This window comes from Pelophylax lessonae (assembly GCF_965119305.1).
Source record: "Pelophylax lessonae genome assembly, chromosome: 11".
Lineage (NCBI taxonomy): Eukaryota > Metazoa > Chordata > Amphibia > Anura > Ranidae > Pelophylax > Pelophylax lessonae.
Window position 1 is genome coordinate 230,480,483 of NC_138778.1, and position 12,751 is coordinate 230,493,233.

Here is a 12,751-nt window from a genome sequence, read left to right on the forward strand (position 1 = left end):
AGCCAGTGTTTGTGTGTACCGTACGCTGCTTTCACTGAGGGATGTGATGGATTTCATTCCCTGTTTCGAAGGGAAAGAAAATCTATCACCCCCCCCCCCCCATCAGAACGTAGCTCTGCCTTGATTACCAGGCAGATCCGTATTCTGTGCAATTTTCCAATGATCGGCGGGTGTCGGCAGACATCCATTTGCTGGCACCTGCTGATCGGCTTCTGCTATGACACGGCAGAAGTGGGGCGGCATGCTTGCGCCCCCTACCTGGAAGTTCCAGATCATATACTAGGTACGTGATATGGCACAGAGAAGCCGCTTTGCAGTCCTACATCCTCGGGATGCAGTCGGCATGTGGTTAAATCATTCAGTCTATTGGTTAAATGCAAGCAACTAAGTATGGTATCAGCCCCTGGCAGTCCATGTACAGCAGGGCTGGAGTGTGAGAGAAAGAAACATGCTGATAGAAGGAGAGAGCAGAGTGACAGATGGATGAGCTCATCAGTCTGCGGTTTCCCCTTTTTACCATCCAATCACAGGCTGGGGACAAGACCTGTCAGTGTTACTGAACTGCAGCAGAGAAAGATCAGGTAGACAGTTCTGTGCAAATATGAGGACTGCATGGACAGAAATTCCAATCCTTTGCCAGAGAAAATCATTCCATTATATATACAGTATATGTCTACTGGGTATTTCACAGTTTGTCCAGAGCTCAGCTTTAAATGTCCTCACTGTTCAGTTGCCTCCAACTGAACGATGATTCCAGGTGGAAGTCTTCCTTCTCCTGCAACTTGGCCAACTCAAGGAAAACCTGGGAAGAAAACGGCAACATTTACAGATGAGACGGCCTTTTCCCACACCTTCCATCCCATAATACAGCCAGGCAAATCAAGCAAGTCAGCAAAGCTTGTTGTGAGATCCCTCAACCATCTACCAGATCAGATCTCCGGGGCCTTCACAATGTCATCTGCAGATGTCCTCATCCTCCCATAGCCTGCATAGGTACTACCACACTACATACAATCCATCTCTGGAATGGTCTAATAAATTACATATTTCCATATAAAATACCACGTTGAAGGAAATTTCATTTTTAAGATCTACAGAAGATTCAATAGCAATGAAAAAGAAGAGATGTTCTCTCCAAATCTGTGGTGTCACCTGCTGGAGGGTGGCCTGGGAGAAGCTGTACTCCTCGATGTTATACGTCTTCTTAGCTGTAGAGAGGAAGATACATGAAGGAAAGTCAGTGCCACATCCTGAGGATTCCTTTACATCATGGTCATCCTCATCACAAAGTGTAGTGCCTTACCTTTCTCCAGCTGCAGGAAGGCCTGGGACAGGGACTGGACGTTATCCATGGGGATGTTATAGACCAACAGCGAGGAGAACCTGCCGAGTAAAGGCTGACATAAGTTCACATCCCATCAAACAATCCTACTAGTCTAAGAAAGCTAAGGGGGACTTTTCACCTACCCAACAATTATGGCACTTTTCCACTGCAAGTACCGGCTTGGCTCCACTTGGCACTGCTTGGCCCAGCTCGGCTCAGTTTGCTTTTCCACTGCGTGGTACGAGTCAGCACATTTCAGCACTGTATAGGCTCTACTCGGCTCGGTTTGCTTTTCAACTAAAGTAGTAAGTGGGTGGGATTACAACGATTCTCTGACCAATCAGTGGCTAGTAGTGACAAACAATCAAGGCTGCATGCAAAGGATTGTGGGATATGGTATACGTACGGCCCGCTTGGAACCCCAACCGAGGTGGTACTGTTTAAGCGAGCCGTACCGAGCCGTACCATGTAGTGGAAAAGCGCCGCTGTACCAAACTGCACCAAACCGTTAGTGGAAAAGCGCAGCTGTACCAAACCGCACCGAACCGTTCTAACACGTACCATGCGGTGGGAAAGCGCCTTTAGACTACTACCAGGGGCTGACTGGCAACTTTCGGCACAGGGGGCAAGTACAAACCAGAGGCCCAAGATGCAGCGACTCGGCCCCCCATCCACTCTCCCTCTTATCTGCCTCCTCCTCACCCTCATTCCAGGCTGAAGCTACGTTACAGGTACTCTCTACCCACCGGCCAAATCCGGGTTCCTGACCTGGCCAGCAGGGGGCAGTTAGGGGGAGCTGGGACAGCTCAGTCGGAGCTTGCCTGGGGAGGAGAGTCTCCAGTGGGGCATGGAACTGGCCTCTGCTCAGACACAGTTTACACCATCATTGCTGGGGGGGGGGGGAGAATCTGTCCACAGGACAACTATTAGTCGTGCGCTCCACAAATCTGCCCTTTATGAAAGAGTGACAAGAAGAAAGCCATTGGTGGAAGAAAGCCATAAGAAGTCCTTTTTGCAGTTTGTGAGAAGCCATGTGGGGGGGGGGGGGGGGGGCACAGCAAACATGTGGAAGAAGGTGCTCTGGTCAGATGAGACCAAATTGAAGTTTTTGGCCTAAAAGAAAAACGCTATGTGTGGCAGAAAACTAACACTGCACATCACCCTGAACACACCATCCTCACCGTGAAACATGGTGGTGGCAGAATCATGTTATAGGGATGCTTTTCTTCAGCAGGGACAGGGAAGCTGGTCAGAGTTGATGGGAAGATGGATGGAGCCAAATACAGGACAATCTTAGAAGAAAACCTGTTAGAGTCTGCAAAAGACTTGAAACTTGTTTTTTACTGTTATGTGAGGCTCCATTAGAAAGACTTTCTCCTAATTTCAGTCCTGCTGACAACGGATACACCAGACAGGGCATTAAATCTCCAACTGTGCCACCAATAGAAAAATAAACCTTACAGGGGTTCAAGCCTTCCCCTATTCTACCAAAGAAGAGCATTTTTATTTCCATCTACTGGTTTCAAATTGTCCCATCAGTGTCCTAAAACTATCATCCAGTGACAGTTACATTTACCTTTCGCATTAATTAGCGAATTTAGAAGGATCTACAAAACTATTTTTTTAGAATAAGATTGTAAAGTTTAAGATGAGACATTACCAAAAGTTGCCCAAGATTAGCCGCATTACCTGTCCTTCTTGGCGGCTTGTGGGAAGAGGCGGAGGACCTCCTGGTGGATCACATTAACCTGCTGGGTGTCCTTCAGTTTGATCTCCAGGAGGTAACCTTTACCGAATTTGCTCTTCAGATGCTGGATGGATCCGATACACCTGAGAGATAAAATGCTGCCATGCATTATCACTTTCTACGATACCCTTACACATCAAATGGGAAGTCAATGAGCCACAGTTCAGGGAACCCCTGTCATCCTCTATAGGAACCCTTGGGTCCCTGTAACCCTGGTTGAGAATGGCTGCACCAGGGGTACATGGCTTAATACTGTTTCAGATTGATTCTCAGTGCATTACTGGCGTATCACCTGAACTCGGTCCTAAAATTCATTTTCTCACCTGAGGTTCCCTGACACCATGATTGCCACGCGGTCACACACAGCCTCCGCCTCCTCCATATAGTGTGTGGTCAGGATGGCACCTCTCTCCTTGTTTTTGAAGGCCGCTCGGATTGCTCTCCTTCAGTAGATAAGAAACACGGTGTCAAAGTGACTATTGGTTGTAGACACCAATGATAGGAAAGCGTCTTAAAGCAGAGACATTAGCTGCTAAGCCCTATGACTTACATAGAGAGAAGTAAAGCATAGATCAAGAACCTGGAGTGCCAGGTGGCCATGATGACCACAAAATGAACATCTGTAGGGTAAACAGGCTTTGGTCTGGTCTGCTGTTTGGCACCCGATTCCAACATCTCTGAATTAGAGCTAGAGGATGCCCCACCGCTGCTTGCATTGCCATGTTCTGTTGGCGAATTCATCAACATGGATGAAGTCTGACCTTCCCCATGTGGGGTAAAGGGTGCCAGAATCAATGGACTTGATTTATTCAAAAGCGGACACCCCCTTAAAGGTAAGTCCTTCATCTGCCTGAGACCAGACTCACCAAAGCCTTTGCTGACCTTTTGGATCCAAACCAGTTGAAGGTTCGTCCAGGAAAACAATGGTGGGATTACCCAACATGCTGATGGCAAAACACACCTAAAAAAGAACAGAGAAGATTCAAAAGGGCAGTTCCAGCTTTTATCATGTTTGTTTTCAAATGCAACTGTGCCAAAACTACTCAGTCATAACATATATGCTAACAGGAGAACAGGCTTGAACCAGTTCTGTACAGGAAAGCCACCACTTTGATCCAACACCATCCAAGACAATGACGCACCTTTCTGGAAACCCCGGCTGAAAGCCTCCTGGTAGGTTTTTGCAGATGATCCTTCAACTCCAGAGCTTCAGCCACCCTACAAAGAAACCAATAGCAATTTAGTTACCCTTTATAGGACCAAGTCATTGATGAATTTGTTTATACGTATGGAAAACAAAATATACAATGAATGGGAGTACAAGATTGTGAGCCATCTGAAGGAAGGAGACGGCGGGACAGAACTCTTTGACAAAAATGAGCAACAATAAGTCAAGAAAGACATACAGTCAGGTCCATAAATATTGGGACATCGACACAATTCTAATCTTTTTGGCTCTATACACCACCACAATGGATATGAAATGAAACAAACAAGATGTGCTTTAACTTCAGACTTTCAGCTTTAATTTGAGGGTATTTACATCCAAATCAGGTGAACGGTGTAGGAATTACAACAGTTTGTATATGTGCCTCCCACTTTTTAAGGGACCAAAAGTAATGGGACAATTGGCTGCTCAGCTGTTCCATGGCCAGGTGTGTGTTATTCTCTCATTATCCCATTTACAAGGAGCAGATAAAAGGTCCAGAGTTCATTTCAAGTGTGCTATTTGCATTTGGAAACTGTTGCTGTCAACTCTCAATATGAGATCCAAAGAGCTGTCACTATCTGGCTGAAAAAACAAAACAAACCCATCAGAGAGATAGCAAAAACATTAGGTGTGGCCAAATCAACTGTTTGGAACATCCTTAAAAAGAAAGAACGCACCGGTGAGCTCAGCAACACCAAAAGACCCGGAAGACCACGGAAAACAACTGTGGTGGATGACCGAAGAATTCTTTCCCTGGTGAAGAAAACACCCTTCACAACAGTTGGCCAGATCAAGATCGCTCTCCAGGAGGTAAGTGTATGTGTGTCAGATCAAGAACACTCTCCAGGAGGTAGGTGTATGTGTGTCAAAGTCAGGAGAAGAGTTCACCAGAGTGAATACAGAGGGTTCACCACAAGATGTAAACCATTGGTGAGCCTCAAAAACAGGAAGGCCAGATTAGAGTTTGCCAAACATCTAAAAAAGCCTTCACAGTTCTGGAACAACATACTATGGACAGATGAAACCAAGATCAACTTGTACCAGAGTGATGGGAAGAGAAGAGTATGGAGAAGGAAAGGAACTGCTCATGCTCCAAAGCATACCACCTCATCAGTGAAGCATGGTGGTGGTAGTGTCATGGCGTGGGCATGTATGGCTGCCAATGGAACTGGTTCTCTTGTATTTATTGATGATGTGACTGCTGACAAAAGCAGCAGGATGAATTCTGAAGTGTTTCGGGCAATATTATCTGCTCATATTCAGCCAAATGCTTCAGAACTCATTGGACGGCGCTTCACAGTGTAGATGGACGATGACCCGAAGCATACTGCGATAGCAACTAAAGAGTTTTTTAAGCAAAAGAAGTAGAATGCAATGGCCAAGTCAATCACCTGACCTGAATCCGATTGAGCATGCATTTCACTTGCTGAAGACAAAACTGAAGGGAAAATGCCCCAAGAACAAGCAGGAACTGAAGACAGTTGCAGTAGAGGCCTGGCAGAGCATCACCAGGGATGAAACCCAGCGTCTGGTGATGTCTATGCCTTCCAGACTTCAGGCTGTAATTGACTGCAAAGGATTTGCAACCAAGTATTAAAAAGTGAAAGTTTGATTTATGATTGTTAATCTGTCCCATTACTTTTGGTCTCTTAAAAAGTGGGAGGCACATATACAAACTGTTGTAATTCCTACACCGTTCACCTGATTTGGATGTAAATACCCTCAAATTAAAGCTGAAAGTCTGCAGTTAAAGCACATCTTGTTTGTTTCAAATCCATTGTGGTGGTGTATAGAGCCAAACATATTAGAATTGTGTTGATGTCCCAATATTTATGGACCTGACAGTAAATGGTTTATTTAGGCCTCTGTGTAGATAAGATAAGGGTGAAGCCTCGGTGTAGATGAGATAAGGCTAAACCCACATCATATTAGTTAGGGGAACCATTAATGACAAACAATATGGAGGAGGAGGAGAAAGAGGAAGTGGAGTCAGGTAACGGTGCATGACTCAATATACCGTTTAATAGCGCAGACTGTGTCCTCCTTATTCATGCCCCTGATGGCAGCGTAAATCTCCAGATGTTCCTTCACGGTGAGGTTGGGCCACAAGGAGTTGTGTTGGGGGCAGTAGCCCAGTGTTGCAGAGTCTCCTGCATTGCCCAGTAACACCTGTAGGTGGCAGTCAGGGAAAGTGAGAAAAGAGACTTCAAGAGGGCCCATAATTAGAATTGCATGTTAGTTGTTCAGTATGTGAAAAATTACTTTTCTCCAGCCACCTATCTTTTTAGGGTCATTTATCCTTTTTTGTGGGGTCAGTTAGTTACTGCTTTGGTCTACCTCATAACCGTGACAAGTCTTAGAAGTTCCCCCAGCACAAGCCCTCCACTCCTACCAATTTCCCATCTCACCTGTCCAGCCGTTGGCTTCATTTCTCCTGCCAGAATCAGCACAGATGTGGTCTTCCCAGCTCCATTGGGCCCCAGAAGTCCCAGGACTTCGCCTTCAGGAGAAAAAAAACGAAATAAAGAATAAAACGAATAAAGAACTGATGACAATCTCATTGGACCTCTTTTACAAAAGTATCTGAAATGCGAAAGATCTCTATTTCATTCTAGCATAAGGTGACCAGACGTCCCCGGTTTCAGGGGACAGTCCCCAAAATGAGGAAACTGTCCCCGGCCAAGTTTTTCCCTGGTTTTGTCCCCAGATTCATGGCCAGATTATTATAGACAGGGCACCCCATGCTGGCTGAGAAACAGCCTGGTGGCTCGGATGCAGACGCCCCCTGCTGGACAGTTTCACTGCCGCTCCTGCTGCTTTTCAGTGGAGGAGAGGCAGAGCCAAAAATTGACTGTGTAGAGGGCTGAGACTGGGAGGTGAGCAGATTGGGGGGGGATCAGGTACACAGGTGAGGGCAGTGGGGGATCAGGGGGTCAGAGCTGATGCGGCTGAATGGAGAGATGGGGAGTTTAGCTGTTGTGGGGGAAGGGCTAAGAGGTGGCTGCAGAGATAATCTGTGTGAGAAGGGTGCAGAGGTGAGCTATGGATGTGGGGGCAGAAGTGTCCTCTGTGCATAGCAAACCTCTGAACACTGCGCTCTATGCCTAACACCCTCCTGTATATTATGCAATCCTGTGCCCAGCGCTCTGTGTATTATGTAGTCCTGTGCCCAGCACTCTGTGTATTATGCAGTCCTGTGCCAAGCGCTCTGTGTATTATGCAGTCCTGTGCCCAGCGCTCTGTGTATTATGTAGTCCTGGGCCCAGCACTCTGTGTATTATGCAGTCCTGTGCCCAGCACTCTGTGTATTATTCAGTCCTGTGCCCAGCGCTCGGTGTATTATGTAGTCCTGTACCCAGCGCTCTGTGTGTTATTCAGTCCTGTGCCCAGCACTCTGTGTATTATGCAGTCCTGTACCCAGCGCTCTGTGTGTTATTCAGTCCTGTGCCCAGCACTCTGTGTATTATGCAGTCCTGTGCCCAGCGCTCTGTGTATTATGCAGTCCTGTGCCAAGCGCTCTGTGTATTACGTAGTCCTGTGCCCAGCACTCTGTGTATTATGTAGTCCTGTACCCAGCGCTCTGTGTGTTATTCAGTCCTGTGCCCAGCACTCTGTGTATTATGCAGTCCTGTGCCCAGCACTCTGTGTATTATGCAGTCCTGTGCCCAGCGCTCTGTGTATTATGCAGTCCTGTGCCAAGCGCTCTGTGTATTACGTAGTCCTGTGCCCAGCACTCTGTGTATTATGCAGTCTTGTGCCCAGCGCTCTGTGTATTGTGCAGTCCTGTGCCCAGCGCTCAGTGTATTATGTAGTCCTGTACCCAGCGCTCTGTGTATTATGCAGTCCTGTGCCCAGCGCTCTGTGTATTATGCAGTCCTGTGCCCAGCGCTCTGTGTATTATGCAGTCCTGTGCCATTTGCCAATAAAAAAAAAAAGTATATCCCCGGATTTAATTTTAAAAATCTGGTCACCTTATCCTAGCAACCAGTTAGATACTTTGCTTCATTCTACTAAAATAATGTAAGGGCAGCAATCATCTTTTCATTATTTTCAGATATCAGTGAAGAAGGGAAGAGCTCCAAACAATGGAGGGACATTTCCTTTCCATGTCCGGGGTCAGATTGTAGGAGGAATTTACCTTTCTTGACGCAGAATGAAATGTTCCTGATGGCCGTCCTCTTCTTTTTCTTCCTACAACATCTGCAGATGCCTGACCTCTCCTTAAACTCTTTGTGCAAGGCGTCTACCAGGATGGCGGGGCTCTAAAAGGGGAATAATCAAAATTTAAAGTAGAAGTCCAGGCAAGAACTAAATAAGCTTTAAACTGTCTCTGCCTCCTTCTAACTCCGATACTATCTACCCTGTAGAAGGAAGATGCTTATACTTACCCATTATGAGGGAGCTCCGGGTCACATGATCACCCCAGCGGCCGGATTGAGGGGAGAGGTGGGACAGCGGATGCCCCATAGTAGACCTATGAGTGATGTCATCTCACCACACCCTGCTCTCTCCTCTCACCTGAAGCCGGCCGCTGGGGTGATCATGTGATCAGACCTTCACACCTTGAGAATAGGTAAATTTATGCTTCTACCTTCTATACCAGGGGTCTCCAAACTTTCGAAACAAAGGGACAGTTTACTGGCCTTCAAACTTTAAAGGGGCCAGACTGTGGCCAGCGGGAGTACAGAATGCCCTGGCATCAGTGGGAGTAACTAATAGGTTTGTTGGTCAGTGTGAAGAATAGTGACCCATCATTGGTGTCAGGGGGAGAATTAGTTCCCCATCCCAGGTGTCAGTGGGAGATAGAGCGTCCCATTATTCATGTCAGTGGGAGGAATAGTGCCCCATCATTATTATCAGTAGGAGGAATAGTGCCCCATCATTATTATCAGTAGGAGGAATAGTGCCCCATCATTATTATCAGTGGGAGGAATAGTGCCCCATCATTATTATCAGTAGGAGGAATAGTGCCCCATCATTATTATCAGTAGGAGGAATAGTGCCCCATCATTATTATCAGTAGGAGGAATAGTGCTCCATCATTGGTGTCAGTGGGATAATTAGTTCCCCATCTCTGGTGTCGGTGGGAGGGACAGTACCCCAATGAAGGTGGCAGTGGGAGGAAAGGAACCATCTTTGGTGCCAAGGGAAAGAATAGTGACTGATCATTGGTGTCAGTGGGAGGAATAGTACCCCATTGTTGGTGTCAGTGGGTGAAATAATGCCCCATTGTTGGTGTCAGTGGGATGAATAGTGCCCCATCATTGCTGTCAGTGGGAGGAGTAGTTTCCCATCATTCAGCTTCGGGTGTGGCTGCTGGAAGGTTCTCTGGCTGTGTGTCTGTTGCTGCTCCAGGTGATCTGTGTAAGAGGGTGTGAGGTGAAATCCCTCCCAGCTCTCCTGGCCCCCTTCTGGGGAAGCCATGGAGGCCAGCAGGGCCTCTCCTGCTGGAGGCTCTCAGACATCCCCTGGGCGGATGGATGGCACCCCTGCTCCTGTGCAGCCCGTGGTTGGTGATCTCTCTGCACCTGGTGAGGATGAAGATGCTGGATCCATTCGGGAGCGAGTGGTGGCCGGGATCAAAGTCCTCAATAAGGAGAGAGACAAGCTCTACAAGCTTAGAGCGGATTTAAAGCGCCTGAGAAAGCAGCGTGAAGGCTTGTTCAGCAAGAACCGTGGATCAATGGATTCAGAGGTCCAATTAGCGAAAGTCCGTGTGGATCATCAAGAAACTATCGTGGCCATGATGGAAGGCAGGGATGGTCCCTTCAGGGAGAAGTTTTGCAATGAACGGAGGTTTGCAAAGATGGAGGTGGAGGAGGAGACCCCCGGTTCTGACCCCCTTCCCCCTCAAGGTGAGGTAAGCAGCCCATTGCCATCTCAGGGCTCAGGAGGCATGTTGAAAGTTATACAGGTAATGGAGTCTCCAATGCAGGAAGATCAGCTGGTGTTTGGTGATGTGGAGGACTTACCTGAGAGTGTGCCTGATAAAGTAAAGTATATAAAGCCCCAGCTTACAGATAAAACAGTTTTTGTGCCTTTTAGCACCTTGCCTAATGATGGGTTTCCTAATGACACTCCGGGTGATTCCCCTATGCTCAGCAATGTTGTGCCTGCTGCTGATGTCTCTAAACAGGAAAAGTTGTGTTTAAAAAATGACATTTCTGCTGAAGAACCACAAAACCCAGAAGAGCCGATTAACCCCCCTTCTGCTGAGCTTAAAACTATTTCAGTCACTGTTGAACAGGACTCTACAGCGCAGCAGCAGGAAACATCTGGTACTGCATCAGAAACAGTTATCCCTAATAACATTGCAGGCATGGTGGATCCCACCATTATATGTGGAACTGATAATGCTGCTTGTTTAGGCCAAGCTGGTAAAAATAATAATAGTAGTGTACCTGATAATGTGACATCAGTGTGGGGTCTTGGCCCTAATAAGCCTACATTTGCACAGGTGGTAAGCTGTGCTCCTGGCAATATCACCAAGCCAGGGTTACAATCAAGGAGGAGCTCTGCTTCTAATCAGGGTTTTCCCTCGCGGGCTGCCACTATGAGCACCATTGGATCTGGTATTGGATCTATGGCTTCTGCTGGGGGTCCAAGGCGGAACGTAGTCCTCCTTAAATGGGAAGGTGGTGCAGTCCCTCTAGCAAGGCGTATGGTGGTGGACCTGATCTTAGATATGGGTTTTGGGGCTAATGACCTATATGCCCTGATACATGTGGCTGGAAGCCGGGAATACACAGTTAGTTTCACCAGACCAGAGGGTCTTGACTTGTTCTGGGAACGATATATGGCTCGGTGCAGGTCAAGACCCGAATGGGAAGGTCTGGTGCCAGTGGCAGTTTCCCAAAGGTCAACAGTGAAGAAAATTACTATTGTCCTTACAAATGAGAGTGTTCCTGCTCGGGACTTAGAGGTCTGGTTGAGAAATTATGGGGATGTTTTGACCAGGCCGGATAAAATTCATGATGAGCGTGGCATCTGGACCGGGGGTTGGTCGGTAACGGTCAGGTTGGCTAGGGATGGGAATGTTGTCCGTCACCTGCCCTCCTCTGCCTTTATAGGGAGGGATAGGATGACCATTTTTTATCCCGGTCAGCCAAAACTGTGTCACCGCTGTGGAGAAAAGGGGCATTTTAGCTCCTCTTGTTCAGCTCTGATCTGTTCAGTGTGTCGGGGGCAGGGTCATGTGGCCAGGGACTGCACCCAGGCGATAAGGTGCAACCTGTGCCTGCGCCTTGGCCACCCCTACAGCCGATGTCCTGAAGCCTGGCATAATATGGATAGAGAGGTGATAGATGATCTGTTAAGGCTGGACAGGATGGAGGATGAGGCCCCTGTTGTACCACCCTCCTCTGCGGTGACTGACCCCCCTGGTCTTGTGCAGGATCCCTCCCTAGTCCCTGTGCCCACCCCTCCTGTATCTGTAAGTTTTCCTTCTGTGTCTGTCCCTGTGTCCCCCCAGCCTACTGTACCGGCTCCTCTTGTGTCAGAATCTGCCAAGTCTGTGCCCCCTGAGTCAGTTATTCCCGATCAGTCTTCCCTTCCTAAGTGTGACCTTAAAGAAGCCCCCCACCCACCAGGAGTGGTAGAGGGTACCAAAAAGGGTGCTGCTGCGGCTTCCTCTGTAAAGAAGTCTTCTGTGAAGACTTCAAAGAAGAAGAAGAAAACAAGAGATGAAAGCATCTCTGAATCTGACCTTCAGTACCTGGAGGAGAGAAGGAAGGTTGTGAGGCGGAAGAGACAGACGGTGAGGACGGAACAGGGACAGGATGCCTCAGTGACTGTCTCCAACCGTTCTAGGGCTTCTGCTTGGGATATCTCCTCATCTGGGGATTCTTCTGAGCAGAATTCAGAAATTGAAATGGAGTTGGAGGAGGCTTCAAGAAAGAGAGAGGCTTCTGGTGATGAGCAGCAGAGGGGAGCTAAGAAGCAATCCACCCAATAACCCAAATGGCGGTTCCCCCTCCGTTAAAAGTGGTGACAATAAATGTCGCCAGCATTAAGTCGGTAAGAGCTCGTTCTATGGCCTTATTTTTGTTCAGCCAATTAGATGCTGAAATTTTATTTTTGCAGGAGACTAGGCTCACCTCCTTGGCAGATATTCATATGGCCAAGAGAGAGTGGAGGTATGGTCCATCTTACTGGTCTCTTGCGGCCGAGCCTTACGGCGGGGTGGCGGTGTTGTTTAAAACCGGCATGGTAACTGTCCGGCGGGTTATTGAGGTGGAGATTGGGAGATGTATGGTCTTAGACGTTCTTGTGGGAGGGCAGGACCTGCGCCTAATTAATATCTATGGGCCGCACACAAAGTGGGACAGGAAATGCCTTTTTACAAGGATCAAGCCATTTCTTTTTACATCCCGGCAAGTGGTTTTTGGAGGTGACTTTAATACTGTGACTAGGCCCAAGGACAGGAAGGACTTCAATGACCGGCTGGGATATGATAGCGTTTTTTTAAATA

General features: G+C 47.7%; 1 pseudogene across 1 annotated transcript in view; it reads right to left on the reverse strand.

Moving 5' to 3' along the window:
- Positions 1-647: 647 nt before the first annotated feature.
- LOC309567502 (ABC-type organic anion transporter ABCA8-like) overlaps positions 648-12,751 on the reverse strand; it is a 140,998-nt pseudogene continuing 128,894 nt past the window's right edge. The window contains exons 29-38 of the transcript XR_014226122.1: positions 8,420-8,543; positions 6,690-6,781; positions 6,299-6,450; positions 4,214-4,289; positions 3,938-4,032; positions 3,395-3,514; positions 3,014-3,154; positions 1,304-1,383; positions 1,153-1,208; positions 648-802 (exon numbers count right to left, since the gene is read on the reverse strand). The product of XR_014226122.1 is annotated as an ABC-type organic anion transporter ABCA8-like (transcript). The remainder of the gene's footprint in view (positions 803-1,152; positions 1,209-1,303; positions 1,384-3,013; positions 3,155-3,394; positions 3,515-3,937; positions 4,033-4,213; positions 4,290-6,298; positions 6,451-6,689; positions 6,782-8,419; positions 8,544-12,751) is intronic.